At 41.1% G+C, this 14,926-nt stretch overlaps 1 protein-coding gene across 2 annotated transcripts in view; it reads left to right on the top strand.

The window, feature by feature from the left end:
* Window positions 1-2,853: 2,853 nt before the first annotated feature.
* DOP1A (DOP1 leucine zipper like protein A) overlaps window positions 2,854-14,926 on the top strand; it is a 61,096-nt gene continuing 49,023 nt past the window's right edge. For both annotated transcript variants that reach the window (XM_036379345.2, XM_036379342.2), the window contains exon 1: window positions 2,854-2,922. The gene's annotated coding sequence lies outside the window, so the exon portion shown is untranslated. The remainder of the gene's footprint in view (window positions 2,923-14,926) is intronic.

The raw sequence follows: 14,926 nt of genomic DNA, 5'->3' as shown, positions 1-14,926 counted from the left end.
AGTGTTTACTTTTTAAGAAGTCACAAGACCCTCTGTGGTTGCAGAGAGTTATTTGAAAACATGATCTGTAAAGCTTCAAACAAATAGGCAAATTTGCACAGGTTACTTTTATAGCAATGTATGATCAAATACAGGATTATAGTGAAATAATCCATAGTCCTTGGAGTTATCAAAACCAAGTAGGAGAGTCCCAAAGAAGAAAATGGAGTAGGGTTAGATTTTGTGGGGAAAAAATACAGCAGGAAATAGACAATTTCAACTGAGTTATTTTGTTGTTTTTTACAAAGCATGAATTTATTGAAACGTTCTAAGATGGGACTGTACTGTCTACATGCTGTTCTGAGTGTGGTGGTGTGGCGTTCTGTTGTTGTTGTTTGTTTCCTTTTTTTTTTTTTTTTAAGGAAGAAAAATAATTAGTCCAAGTGGTGGGTTTCATTTCCAATTACTTCACAAACAAATTTATATTGTGAACTAAATTGTTGTGGACAAGTAGGTCATACGTCAAACATAAACCCCATGTAATTATAGGAGAATTGACTCCTAGTATTAGTAAAAGGGCCTTTGATGTTACAAAGGCTTACCCAAATCTACAAAGTTATGAATAATCTTAAGTGTTCAGAGGTGCGAGCCTCACTTATTAAAAATTGTCTATTATAGGTTTCTCCCCATTTCTGCTGTGAAATGATTACAGAGAAAGGAAGGTAAATTTCCTACAGAGCTGGACCCAGCCCAGTATTTTGACTCCAACATCAGTAAAATAAGGTACTAATAAGGAAGAGCTCCATAGTGTGGTTGTTTCCAGGTACTTCCCTCTGTGGGTAATCCCTACCCAATTCCTTCAGTGTCCACTTATGGATGTGTTTGTCATCAATATGAATAATGTATCCTTCAACCTACAGATAGTGTCCAAATCCCCAGCCCCTGGTGCCAGTATGTTTTAGAAGTTTTCTGCTTTGCAGAAAATAATTCTCTGTGCCTCCTCATTCTCATTCTGTGGGGTTTGGTTAACAAAAACTTTGTTGCCTTTTGTGATTTTGTAGAATTTGATCAATTCTCTACTTTGCCTTCTGTCTCTGCATTGAACAGTCACAGTCATTATTGCTGTTGCTGTAATATAGCAGTGACATCTCTCCACAGTGCCTTTCCCAACTTCTCTACATCTCTCTTGAGCTGGGAAGACAAGAATTGATGCCATAATCAATCTGAGGCTGCACCAGCCTTTTACACAGCAGCCAAACAACTACCTCTGTCTTGTTCTCAATATTCTTCCCAACGACATACAATGTTTTTTTGATTGCCACTGCACATAAAGTCGATGAGGCAATTTGAAAGAAGTGTTTTGGAGCTCTGAGCTGTAAATGCCACAACTAAATTCAGCACAAGGGAAGCTTAGAAATCCAGCTGCTCTGCAATGCAGTAGCATGTGAAAGCACATGGTCAGTTATGGGCAGTCACTTCCCCTCTGTGAAGTTCACCACTGTTAAATAGCTCCAAAAGCACGACCAACCTAGTTAACAATTACTTCTCAAAGGCATTTATAAGTATCTTCAAAGAAAAAAAATTAAGTGTACCATTTTAATAAAAATACATGACACGTAGAGTCATACTTGATGCCTCAGAAAACCAGTGGAAATTGTCAGCTTTCCAAAAAGTTACTATTTTTCATTTACTGATTCCTGGTATAGTTTAATGAGAAACGGAATTGCATTTACTCTTTATTATTATCCCAAGTCTGGAGAATAAAGTTAGACTTCATTAAATATTGGCTGGCAACGTAAGTCACCGAGTAGATGATTTATAAATATTATGAGATTTTTCCCTGGCAATATTTTAGAAATACTTGTCCTCAGACAAAACAGACAAAGCCTAAAATATTAATCATGTAAGCTGAACACACCTTTTTTTTTTTTTTTGCAGTTACTCAAGTAATTTATAACCATAAGCTCTGTTTGCTATTATGAAGCTTGCTTAAATTTGAGAACTGTAATGATGACTTAAAACGAACAGATTACAGTCTAAGAGTTGTACCCTTTGTACTGTGGAACTGGCCAGTTGAAAAATCACTCTTGCAATGCAGTAAAAAAATGTCCTTTGAATACCATCCTTGTGGGCACCCATACACTTTCATGTGTAGTAAGGATTCAAGCATACTAACCACAAGAAATTTTAGAAAATTCCCATTACAGCTACTGCTAACATAAAGGTAATATCACATTATGGCATCACAGACCAGTTTGGGTTGGAAAGGACCAGGTCGGGATTGGCCTCTTCTGCCAGGCAACCAGAGAGAGGACAAGAGGACATAGTCATAAGCTGTGCCAGAGGAGGTTCAGGTTGGACTTCCAGAGGCAATTCTTCACAGAAAGGGTGGTTAGACATTGGAACAGGTGTCACATTCCAATGGAGATGTTTAAAGAAAGACTGGACATGGCACTCAGTTCCATGGTGTGGTTAACATGGTAGCGTTTGATCGTAGGTTGGACTCGATGATCTTAGAGATCTTATCAACCTAATTGATGCTGTGATCTTAGAGATCATCTCCTTCCAACCCCTGCTGCCGTGAGCAGGGACACCTTCTACTACAGCAGATTGCTCAGAGCCCCATCCAATCTGGCCTCGAACACTTCCAGGGATGGGGCATTCACAGCTTCACTGGGCAACCTGTTGCACTATAATTTTCTAAAGAAGCCCCCACTTTCCATGTTTACCTGCGCTGTATTTGGTAAGCTCCGTAAATACAGGCGAGATAAACAAACACGCACTGCCGCGGAGCCCGCGCCCCTGAGCACGCGTCCCGCCAGGGGGCGCAGCGCGGCTGAGCGCAGCGGGCGGGGCGGGGCGGGCCGCGGTGCACGCCGGGAGCTGTCAGGGCGGCGCGGGGGTGCCGGTGGCGGTCGGGCTCTTCCGGCTCGGGTCGCTCAGGTAACGCCGCTCCCTCCGCTCCTTCCCCGGGATCTTGGCACGGGCACGCAGCGCGGCCCGGCGGCGGCTGCTGCCGCTCCCGCTCCCCTCCCTCCACCCCCGTCGCCGTTCCGGTGTTGGGGAGGGTCCGCCCCTGGAGCCGAGCCGAGCCGAGCCGAGCCGGCCCTCTGCTCTGCTCTGCCCTGCCTGCCCTGCTCTGCTCTGCTCTCCCCTCCCCTCCGGCACTGTCGTGGCGGAGGACGGCCGGGCCATACTGGGCTGTGTGCGAGGGGCAGGTGCTGAGGAGCCCGGGGAGAGCGGTTATAGCCTGTTAATTACGCTGCATCCATTGACCTGTGGCACCTGTCCACGCTCCCCACCGTGCTCTGTCCCCCCGCAGCGCGGAGCGCGCCCGGGTGAGTTTCGGGCTGCGGAGCCTCTCCCCTCGCCCGCACCGGCGGCGGCCGGCGGGGCCTGGCTTCGCCCTTCGTGGTGGAGCTTCCCCAGGGAGCACTTCCCGCCTGCTTGGGAAGGAGCTTGGCGTTGGGCTGCTAGGGTCGTCCTGCTTTGACCTTGGGCGTCCAGGGGACTGCGGGCCTCTTTTAGGTGAGATTCCCGGTTGCTGGAGTTACTGCGTGTGTCGTATTTGGAAGGATACATGGGACATACGGCTGTCACTGAGTTGTGTGATGCAGGGTTAAATTTCATCTGTTGATGCAGAGATGGCCTTAAATCTTGTGATGCCCGTTCGAAAAGCATAAATATATGACAGCTTCTGGTGTTAAACGTTTTTCAGAAATAATATTTTCATACCTGTGACAATAACCAGAGAAGCTTGAACAATTTATCTCTTTAAGTGACCTAAAATATGTAAGATATGAGGTGCAGGTTTTAAAGAGCTTCTTCTGGGTGACTCAACCGTTGTTTTTGTTGCTGATTGCAGGAACCCTTTCACTCCTAGATCTTCTTTCAGTATGCAGTAATAGTGAAAGTGTTATGGTTCTCAGGTTAACTGCAGAGTGTTACTGATACCTAAATTCAGGCTGTAGGAGTGTGAAGAGTTGGGAAGACTGTATCTAAAGGGTAACAACAGGCTAGATACTTGCGGATAATAAGGGGCCACATTATAAGGTTGAAGATCCTAGTCTCTTCATTTTGCTGCTAAGGCTTGGCCTGTGGTAAATACTTAAGCAGGCCTGGCTATCAAATTTACTTTCTTTGTTTGTAGGGGTTTGTTTTTTGTTTCCACCCATTTGTTTTGGGGTGGTTTTTTTTGGTTTTTTGGTTGGTTGGTTGGTTTTGGGTTTTTTTTGGTTTTTTTTTTCATGTCGGTACCTTTTCAAAAACAGGGTGGAATACTGTAGACCTTTTGGTAACAGTGTGATGCCTAAATATTGTGATTATCCAAAATGTACAGTAATTTTCAAAATGGTGTGTATGAATGTTACAAGGGGGGATGTCAGTTTGGAAACAGGCAGAATACTTAAAGCATAATTTGTGGTTTTGTTTTCATTGACATGAGAATTGGCACTTTTGGAAACTAAGCAGCCTGTAAGTGATGTGGGGAGAGGCTGCATTTCTAGCTCACTTCCCAACTTGTTGGTAGCACCTGTGATGGTAGATATTTAAACAGCATTTTGCACAGAAAAGGTATCTTATATCTTCCATTAATGGGCTGTGCATTTGCATGGATGGTTCTGTTCACAACATAGGCAGTGCTTTTCCTGTGTAAAATTATTGGCATGCCATGCAGACCATTAGAAATGCTCATTGCAGGCACAGCAAGCTGTGTGGGTAAGGTGGTGCTGTGGTTCAAGCCCAGCCAGCAGCCAAGCCCCATTCCCCTACCTGTGATAGAAGGGAGAGAATGAGAATGATAATAGGAAGAAAACTCATGGGTTGAGATAAGGACAGTTTAATAAGGAAAGCAGCAGACATGCAAGGAAACCACAGCAAAGAATTAATTCACCCCTTCCCATGGCAGGCAGGTGTTCAGCCATCTCCAGGAGAGCAGGGCCCCATCATACCTAGTGGTGGCTTGGAAGAAAACACCATCGTTACAAATGACCTACCCCTTCCACTTTGTATGCTAAGCATGATGTCATGTTGTCTGGAATATCCCTTTGGGCAGTTTGTGTCCCCTGTCCTAGCTCTGTCTCCTCCAAACATTCCATGCACCTCCAGCCTGCTCACTGGCATGGCAAAAGTACAAAAGTACAAAAAGTAGAAAACACCTTGGCTCTGTGTAACCCTGTCCAGCAATAACAAAAATATCTCTATATTATCAGCCATGTTTAGCACAAATCCAAACCAGCCCCCTACCAGCCACTGTGAAGAAAATGAACTGTACTCTGCTGGTGTAAGTGGGCTCAGCCTGTAATCTCCTGCCATTGTTTTCTGTTTGAATACAGGGAGGACACTTCCCTGTGTTCACCACCAAGAGAACCCTCAGTTCTCTTGGCCACCGCTCCTGCTGTCCACCTTTAATGTCTTCTTGCTTAGCCAGGAATGACTGCTTGCTCTGGGTTGGCTGGCTGAGAATGCTTATTGATAATCTTTTCTCTTTTCTTCCTTTTCTTTTCTTATTTTTTGTCTTTGGTGGAGCTCTATTATGTTAAATCTGCAGTGTGTAGAAGAGAACCAAGAAGAGATATGAAGTGTGTTGTTAAGAACCTCTGTTTTGAGAAGGGTTGAAAAAGTAGGAGATAGAGGCTGCACTAAATGATGCCTGCTAAAGCATGAAATAGGAAAATGGAAGTAATTTTTCTGTATGCACGTAAATTGTCTTCCAGATTAATGACCATGTTGCTCTGACTTGTAGCTGAAAAGAAGCTGAATGATAAATAGAAACAGTAAGTGATATGTTTCCCTCTGAGAGGCCGGGGAGAAGAAACACTGCAGGATCAACCATTTTCTCCCAATAACTGAAGCTAGAAATGAAAAGAAAACACCAAGGAGAATCAGTAAATAGTTTTACTAGTCAACACATTCCTATTTTTATCAGAAACTTGTAGTTCAGTATAAGCATTAAAAAATAATTAGAAGTCAGGGAATAGTGCCTAACTGGGTTTTTCATTTGCAGAAATTGTAGCAAATTTAACCTTTTATTTATGTCTTTTGTGGCTTACTTCTGAGGATAGGGAGAGTGAACAAGTTTTGGTCCAGGCACCATTTTCAGAATAGTCAGGAAAGGATTCTACTGTACAAATTCCTTTGAAATCTACCTCTGGAACTGGGAAACCAGATGCATTGTAAAATGTAACCACAGTCTAGATAATGCAGAGATATATGCACAACATATGACACTATTTCAGAATTAAAATCAGAATAAAATTATAGAAATTAGCTGAAATTTGAAATTAATTAATTGCTAATGCCTTAGACCTCAGGGCATAATAAAAAAGGAAGATGGACCAAGTCTTGCCCTAATGCATTGTATTAGGTTATCCAAGTAAGGTAAGGATAAGGATATGAGAGCTCCTGACTTGTGCCTTTGTGAAAAGACCTATCAGGATCGTTAGGAGACAGAATGTTAAACCCACTTGAAGCTACATATTAGAACAATGGGTATGGATTAATGAAAGGCTATTGTGAGCAAAAAATAAATGAATAAATTACCTGGCTACCACTTTTTTGTTGCTAATCTGGTAGATTCTGTGTTAAACTGTGTATCAGAATATTTTGAGAAGTCTCAATGTGAAGACACAGCATTACCCTGGAAGCAAAGCTTCTCTCTCAGTACAGAGTACTGCAAGTGTAATGTAAGACAGTGAACCTCATCTAAGTCTTTTTTTTTTTGTGTATTAAGCTGAAAAGTATCCTGAAGTTGGCAAACTCTCCTTTAAAACAAAGTGTAAAAAAAAGTAGTAAAAAATATAAGTGTAAATGAAGTGATTCTGGTTTCAATTTATTTCATTGTTTTGTTTCCTATGGATTTTTTGCTGTTGTTTATTTATTTTAAATGTTTTACATATTAATTTGTCTTACTTTTTTGACAAGAGTAAAAAATATGCAAGAAAGAAAAAGAATACCTCAAGATAAGTCTCCTCCCAATAAATGCTTGAGAAAGAAAAGCTGGCTAGGTAAAAAGGAATTCTTTTCAGAGGGAGTATAGGGACTATTTGAAGACACAAGGCTGAAACACACAAAAGCGAAAATAAATTGCCATTTATTTGAGGAAGGCTGTCGTGTTCCTGTGCTCAAGCAGCTGGAGAGAAGATAACTATTTGACGTGGTGTACTTATCAAGCACTGCTTGCCACGGAGGGCAGTGTTCCCAGGCCAATGTGTGTGTGAGAGCTGGGCAGTCCTGTGCCACGGAGGGCAGTGTTCTCTGGCCAGTGTGTGTGTGTCCAAGCTGGGCAGTCCTGTGCCACGGAGGGCAGTGTTCCCTGGCCAATGTGTGTGTGAGAGCTGGGCAGTCCTGTGCCACGGAGGGCAGTGTTCCCTGGCCAGTGTGTGTCTGAGAGCTGGGCAGTCCTGTGCCACGGAGGGCAGTGTTCCCAGGCCAGGGGTGTGTGTGAGAGCTGGGCAGTCCTGTGCCACGGAGGGCAGTGTTCCCTGGCCAGGGGGTGTGTGAGAGCTGGGCAGTCCTGTGCCACGGAGGGCAGTGTTCCCTGGCCAGTGTGTGTGTGTCTGAGAGCTGGGCAGTGCTGTGCCACGGAGGGCAGTGTTCCCTGGCCAGGGGGTGTGTGTGTCCAAGCTGGGCAGTCCTGTGCCACGGAGGGCAGTGTTCCCTGGCCAGTGTGTGTGTGTGTGAGAGCTGGGCAGTCCTGTGCCAGGGAGGGCAGTGTTCCCTGGCCAGTGTGTGTGTGTGTGAGGGCTGGGCAGTCCTGTGCCAGGGAGGGCAGTGTTCCCTGGCCAGTGTCTGTGTGAGTGCTGGGCAGTCCTGTGCCACGGAGGGCAGTGTTCCCTGGCGAATATGTGTGTGTGTGAGAGATGGGCAGTCCTGTGCCACGGAGGGCAGTGTTCCCTGGCCAGGGGTGTGTGTGAGAGCTGGGCAGTGCTGTGCCACGGAGGGCAGTGTTCCCTGGCCAATGTGTGTGTGTGAGAGCTGGGCAGTCCTGTGCCACGGAGGGCAGTGTTCCCTGGCCAGGGGGTGTGAGTGAGAGCTGGGCAGTCCTGTGCCACGGAGGGCAGTGTTCCCTGGCCAGTGTGTGTGTGTGTGAGAGCTGGGCAGTCCTGTGCCACGGAGGGCAGTGTTCCCTGGCCAGGGGTGTGTGTGAGAGCTGGGCAGTCCTGTGCCACGGAGGGCAGTGTTCCCTGGCCAGTGTGTGTGTGAGAGCTGGGCAGTCCTGTGCACGGAGGGCAGTGTTCCCTGGCCAGTGTGTGTGTGAGAGCTGGGCAGTCCTGTGCCACGGAGGGCAGTGTTCCCTGGCCAGTGTGTGTGTGTGTGAGAGCTGGGCAGTCCTGTGCCACGGAGGGCAGTGTTCCCTGGCCAGTGTGTGTGTGTGTGAGAGCTGGGCAGTCCTGCTGGGGACTGCGAAGGCACAAAGCTCCCGGTGCTCACAGGCGGTGCGGGAGCCGCGGCGAGGGCGCGGCTGTGCTCGCACCAGGACACTCGTTCTCCTTGTGACAGTGCTTTTCCAACCCACTGAACTTGTGGTTACCATGGATGTGGCTACGGCAGGTAAATTCCTTCCATATCCTGTTCCGAGTAATCCCAACAACCTTATTGCTAATATTCAGTCTCAGGAGCTCTTTATGAAGGTGAGAACTGACACTGTGGGATGGTGTTGCAGGTTTGATTGTGGATAGCTGGAAAAGGCCCTACCAGCTCAGGGAGCAAGCCAATCTTTTTTTGGAGCATGGCAACAGTTTCTTTTGGTCCAGGGAGCAGTAGTTGATACACTATATACAATGTTACACATAACTTTAGAGTAAGGATTTTATGTTTCTGTTTAGCTCGGTAATGTGAACGTGATTGGTGACTGCAGATTTTATTTCGTGTTCTAGTGGAAGGTGTCCCTGCCCATGGCGGAGGAATTGGAGCTAAATGTGCTTTATGGTCCCTTCTAATTCAAAACAGTCAATGATTTAGAAAAACTTCCTATATATTTGTTATTGTTCAAGTGTCAGCTGTGAGAATGAAATTATTTTTTAAACGTCTTTAATCAAATTGCTTACACTTCTCTGATGGTTGCACTCTGATGGTTGCAACACTCTGAACACTTGTCAGATTGAGTGAACAGTAAATTTTAGGGGTTTTTGGGTGGTTTTTTTTTTTTTTTTTTTTTTTTTTTCTTCAAATGTGTAATTTAATATGAGAGAAATAGTGACCAGTTCTAGATTTAGACTGAAATATTGGTTGTTCAAATACAGTGGTCAATAAAGGGAAGAAGGGGACAGAAAAAGTACTTGAAAGTAAGTGTTGAAGAATAACCACAATTTCAAGGAGGCATTTTCCCATTTTTCTCTATGTTGTGTAGTTCTGACTTAAATTGCCATCTGTTTTTTAGTAAGACATGTTAGATGTTTAGCATAATTTAGAATAAGAACCAAGGCTATCTGGGGCTTTGTTGATTTTTGGATGTAAAATGATCAATGATTAAGCTATAACTTATTGCATAGATAATTCAGCAATCATTTGTTGTAAGACAGGAAAATGGGGAAATTTTATTCCAGTAAGAAGAAGATATTTTAGTTAATTGTTGACCTGAGCTGTAAGAAAGAGGCAAATCAGCATCTTTCATTTACTGAGTGACATAAGTTCAGATCTGTGAAATCTGAATATGTGATTTGATCTCATGAAGAATGATACTTTAAAAGCAGAGACTCTAGTGTAAAATTCTGGCATTCATAAGGTGCAAAAGTACTTAACTCTAGAAAAGATGATGTCTGTTATACTTTGCCAGAAACACTAAGGTAGCCCTGAGCAGTATGCAGGCAATGGTGCTCAAGGGCTGAAAGAAAAGAAGCCAGAAATGTTCTGTTGGTGGGTCTGGAGTCAAAATTAAAATTTTATTCCAGTATATCAAACTGTTCCGTAGTTCACCTGTTATATATTGAGAAGCTGTAATAAAATAAAATTGAGTAGAGGGGTTAAAATGTCACCCTAAACTCAGTTTCTAAGAGGCAATTGGAAGAGATATATATTTGTCCATGAGAGTGAGAAGTCTTTGGTCACTTTCTTCTCCCCTCTGATAAACAGACATAGATTTGATATCTTTTTTTTAATTTCAGAAAAATTGTGCTCTAAAGCATATTCATTTAGGGTTTGTTTATAACTATAAATTTGTTTTATTAAGTAGTAACTAGAGCAGCCAAATCCTTAGAAGAGTTTTTCCTCTTTATGAACTCCTATCTAGTGTAAGCCACCCTTTGGAAGACCATATGACAGGAATAGCAGAAAGAGCATTTTACATTACATACCTGAAGTACTTGCATCAGACTGTGCTCAATGATAGGTTTATTCCAGTCTTTTTTCTGTGAAGAACATGGAAAAGAAGGAAAAATGTACTTATTTTCTTTTTACTGACAGTTTGATTTTTTTTTTTCTGTAATAATAAATAAACTTGTTTTGTAGCTTTATAAGTAAGGAGGGTACACATCCAGTTGGGTACCTAAGCCAACCTCTGTAGTACAAGCCTTAGATTTTCTTGCATTTAATTATTTTTTGATATAACTCCCAGGAAAATATCTTGTGTTGATTTAGAAGTTGACAGGATGTGTAATGAAGATTATTATATAGATTTGATTTAATTCAATTTTGTTGTGAAAAAAATTTGAACACCTAAAGCAGAGCTGTTTTTTCTGGGGAAAAATATAATGTGCTATGTCAACTTGTGAATATGACTAGGTAGAAAAGTGTACTGGGAAGTTATTAATCACAATATTAAATCTTACTACGTGTTGTAGACTGTTGAAGAATACTAATGACATAATGGCTAGTTATAGTTAATAATACTGCTAGGTGGGGTTCTTTTGTTTTGTTTGTTTGTGTGGTATGGGAGAGATTCTTCATTTGTTATTCTACTGAATAGCAGTTGGCCAAAATAACAAGTTCAAATGGTTCTTATTCTTCAGAAGACATCAGAGATTCCTGTTTGAAAAATTCTGAATAAGAGGACTCTGTGGAAAGTCAATCTAGAAACAGATGATTAGCTGTAATTGGAAAATTTTTATCTGTGGTTATGGAAGAATGTATGTATTTTCTGTATATGTATTTTATCTGAAGAGTCTGGTGTGAGATTTGCAAGACTTATTTTGTTATTCATGTTGTTAAATGCTTCTGAGGGGAAGTAAAGCATAATAAATTACCAAATGACAAAGCTTCTGTTTTCTTTGTATTCAAATCTGTGTTTGTATTGAGTCTATTTAAATACAAATGTTTTTCTGCAGTTGCTGGCTTAATATGTGGGCACCATACATGGCTTAAACAACAATATCACTACAGTGAAATTAGAATTTTTTGTCATCTGCTTTTTAATTGTCTACTAGTTCTTTTACTGTACATCCCATAGCTGCCTTTGAAATGTTACACAATTTAAAAAATGCCTTGGAATATTGCATTGCAAAGCAGAAACCCTAGGAATTCAAAGGAGCAAGCTTGTGAGCTCAGATTCTTACAGTACTTGGAAAAAATCTTGAGATTTCTTGAAGTGACTTGATGTATGCAGATTTGTACTCCACAATCAGCCACTGGACCTGTACCAGTATTTCAGAATTGCAGATTGGTGTGAAACATACAAATAGAACAATTATATGATGCTTGAAAAATACAGCAGTGGAATAGGAGCAAATCAAACCTGAAGAGGAATTTTGGGGTAAAATAGATGAGGAAGAGCTTATGAATCAAGTCTTATAACCTTGTGATTGAATCAGAACAGAATCCAGATAACAGCTGCATTTATGGACTTGATTTGGTGATGCTGCTGTTCTCTCCACATTCCTTTGGGTTCAGTGAAAAACATTTAGAGCCCCTTAAACAGGTGAATAGTTTGTGTTGAGGTGAGACAGGAGGCACTTAGGTACAACAGCTTTGGAGAATGAGCACTTGCTGTGGAACCACAGCTGAAGCAGTATTGTTTTAACATGAGTTGGAGGAAAACCAATACCACCTCACTGGTGAAAGCTGCTCTGGGAACACACTATGCACAACCCTCAGCTGAAGAGCCACAGCCTCAGACTCCTAGTCAGAGTCATGTGCCAAGACTCCACAGACATCCAGGTGTACCCAGAATCGTGTGGTATCCATATTTTAATCCCTGCTAGAAGGTGAAGTAGAAGGTAGTAAGTGTCAGGACCTACTTCTGCAATCACTCATGATTTAGATATAATTATATAAAATTATTTGAAAGTGTATAGTACATCTTAGTTTCTTCCTCATTGATAATAAACTTTCTGCTGGGACAGGAAGCATATTTACTTTTTGACATTCATTTAAAAAGTCATGGCCATCTAACAGGTCAGTGATTGCCTATGCCAGACTCATGAGAATGGCTAAACCTTCAATCTGAGAAGTTTGGCCCATCTCTTCTGGTATACAAAAAGGGAAAAAAAAGCCCCAAAGGATGGTGCTCTTCATATCTTTGTTTAAAAAGAACATTGCAAGGAAAGTTGGCCCTCATGCCAAATGGTGGTTGTGTAATGACTAGATAAATGCTTTGTTCTGTAGGCTGTGTGATGGTATAGCAGAAAATTCTATTTTTCAATTTTTATCTATCAAATTTTATTATTTAACCCATTTTTTCAAAGTAGGAAACCATGGAAGAATAAGATTGTGATACTTAGAAGGAAATAGACACTACCAAGCTTTACATTGTATTGAAATACCAGCTGTAAAATCAAATGTTTTTAATTCTGCATTTTTATTATAAATGAAGAGAACAGGAAAGTATTGATAAGAATACATTATGCAAGCATGAAAAGATTAAAAACTACATTGTGGAATATCTTCAGACTAAACAAAAAGAAAACCATAGTAAACAAGTTTATTTTTATGGATGAGAATACATAATAATTGACATTCCTGTAATTTTAATGATTGTAGAATAGAAAAAGTCCAAGGTTTATAAAAAATAATACATAACATTTACGTAGTATTCTCTCTGGGTGCCTCACTTATTATGGCTACTTATGATTTGTCTAAAACTGAAATTTCTTTGTGGGAAAAAGTATGCAAGAAATTCTTTGCGTAAATTCTTTTGGAAAAAACCCAACATTTTTGAGACAAAAAAATGAGACCATAACTGTAGAGTACTAAGAAAACAGAGTGTGTTTTTTCTTTTCAATACAAAACTTCATAATGATTATATTTGCACAGCCAGTGTGCAGTAGACTTGTCTAAAAGTACAGTTATTCAGATCAAGATGTTAATGTATGTTGTTTTCAAAATTAATGGATTGTTCTGATTGGTTTTTAAGTCTGAAAGGAAGCTACCTGTTTATCCCTGTGCTCTACCTGGTTTGTTTAACCTTTGATAATCCTTTATCAGGCCACTCTCAGCTCTCAGGTCTTTCAAGCACTTGAGGAAGATAGAGCCTTGTCTCCCACTCAGCCATAAGTGGTTGCATTTATGCTTTAGCTGGATAAAAAGGATTCTGATGCATTCTTCACTCTAAAAGAATTATTTACTGTGTCAAGTTCTTTCCCCCTCCACTGTGCCTGTAAAAATTTGAATTGTGCTGCTTTTATATGTTGGTTCTTTCTTCTTTTTTCAGTGTTAATACTTTATTTCACTTTTGGAGATCAGGCTTTGGTGGTTGTGCAGCTGTCTCTCTGAAAAATCTGTTGGCATTTTACAGGTTTTCCAGAACAAACCTGATCTTTTTTAGGATTTAATTCAGAAGTGGTTATTATAACATGAAACCATGTGAAAAGGGCTTGTTTTTCTTTTTTTTTTTTTTTTTAATTAAAAGCAGTATCTAAGTGCTTTATGCTAGTGAGGTATTGTGAGATCTATCAATTTGACACTCAATGTGTTTTTTAAATAATGGTTTGCGTTTCTGTTTTGTCTTGGAGACAGTTTGTCATTATTACTCTGCCATCAGAATCAAGAGTGTAGCAACCTTATAATTTTTTTGCCTTTTCATTCACTCCTTCCATCCAGCTCTTTTAATTTTGTCTGCTACTTTCTCGTTTTTCTCTGTTCTTGCAACTTTCCTTACCATACCCAGAAGACAGTCTGATGAATACTACTTCTTTATACGTGTTCCATAGTTTGTTTGGTTTTTCAGTCATGCTTCAGCCTGCACTGCTGCACACGATTTTTTTCCCATTTCCCTTTAATCAAGACAGAAGAGAACAGCATCTGCTGAGTGTGAAGTCTCTTCTAAAGCCAAGTACAAAAGAGATCTCAAAAAGTTTCCCACAATAACACCTCCATGAAAAGGGGCACCAAATCTGCCTTTTTCACAGATGTGCTGCAATAGCATTTCTCGCTGAGTTGTATTTGCTTGGGGTAAACGTAGCCTTAAAAACTCTTTTCTTTTGAAGGTTAATGAACCTCTGCTATTAAAAAAAAACTAGTCTATGACCTATAAAAGTACAGGGTGGTGTTTCTGGAACTAAAATATCTTAATTACTTGGTGTAGACTACCACACAACGAAAATATATTGGGCAAATTGCAAAAGCCTATGATTACAGAACACTGGTAAACATGTACTTTTGTTGTGCCTGGATGACAATAATATGAAAACAAAGTAGGGTTGCATCGCTGGATTAGAATAGCACATCTTCTAAAAGGAAGTGTTGATGCACAGAAGTCCTCTTGAATAGTGTGTAACTATTGTATGTATCCTTCAGTTTTGTTTTCTGCTTGGAAGTGATTCAGAAGGATTGGTGTCTTCTGTTTGCAGAAAAGCTGGTTTGTTGTAAGGTGGGGGTTTCTGGTGATGGACCCAGAGAAAGTAAAAAAGAAAATGAAAAATCACTTTGTTGCATTGTTTAGAACAAACAGTGCTTTTTGGGAGAGAAAATGCATTCTTTTTCTAGGGATTTTTTGTTTGGCTTGAGATGTTTTGGTTTCTTATTATTTGTTTGGGTTTTTTAGTAGGACTTGATGTTGAATATGTGTTAAATATTT

Source organism: Molothrus ater, chromosome 3 (assembly GCF_012460135.2).
Source record: "Molothrus ater isolate BHLD 08-10-18 breed brown headed cowbird chromosome 3, BPBGC_Mater_1.1, whole genome shotgun sequence".
Taxonomy (NCBI): Eukaryota; Metazoa; Chordata; class Aves; order Passeriformes; family Icteridae; genus Molothrus; species Molothrus ater.
The sequence above is the reverse complement of the archived record's forward strand: the minus strand, read 5'-3'. Positions and strand labels throughout refer to the sequence as shown.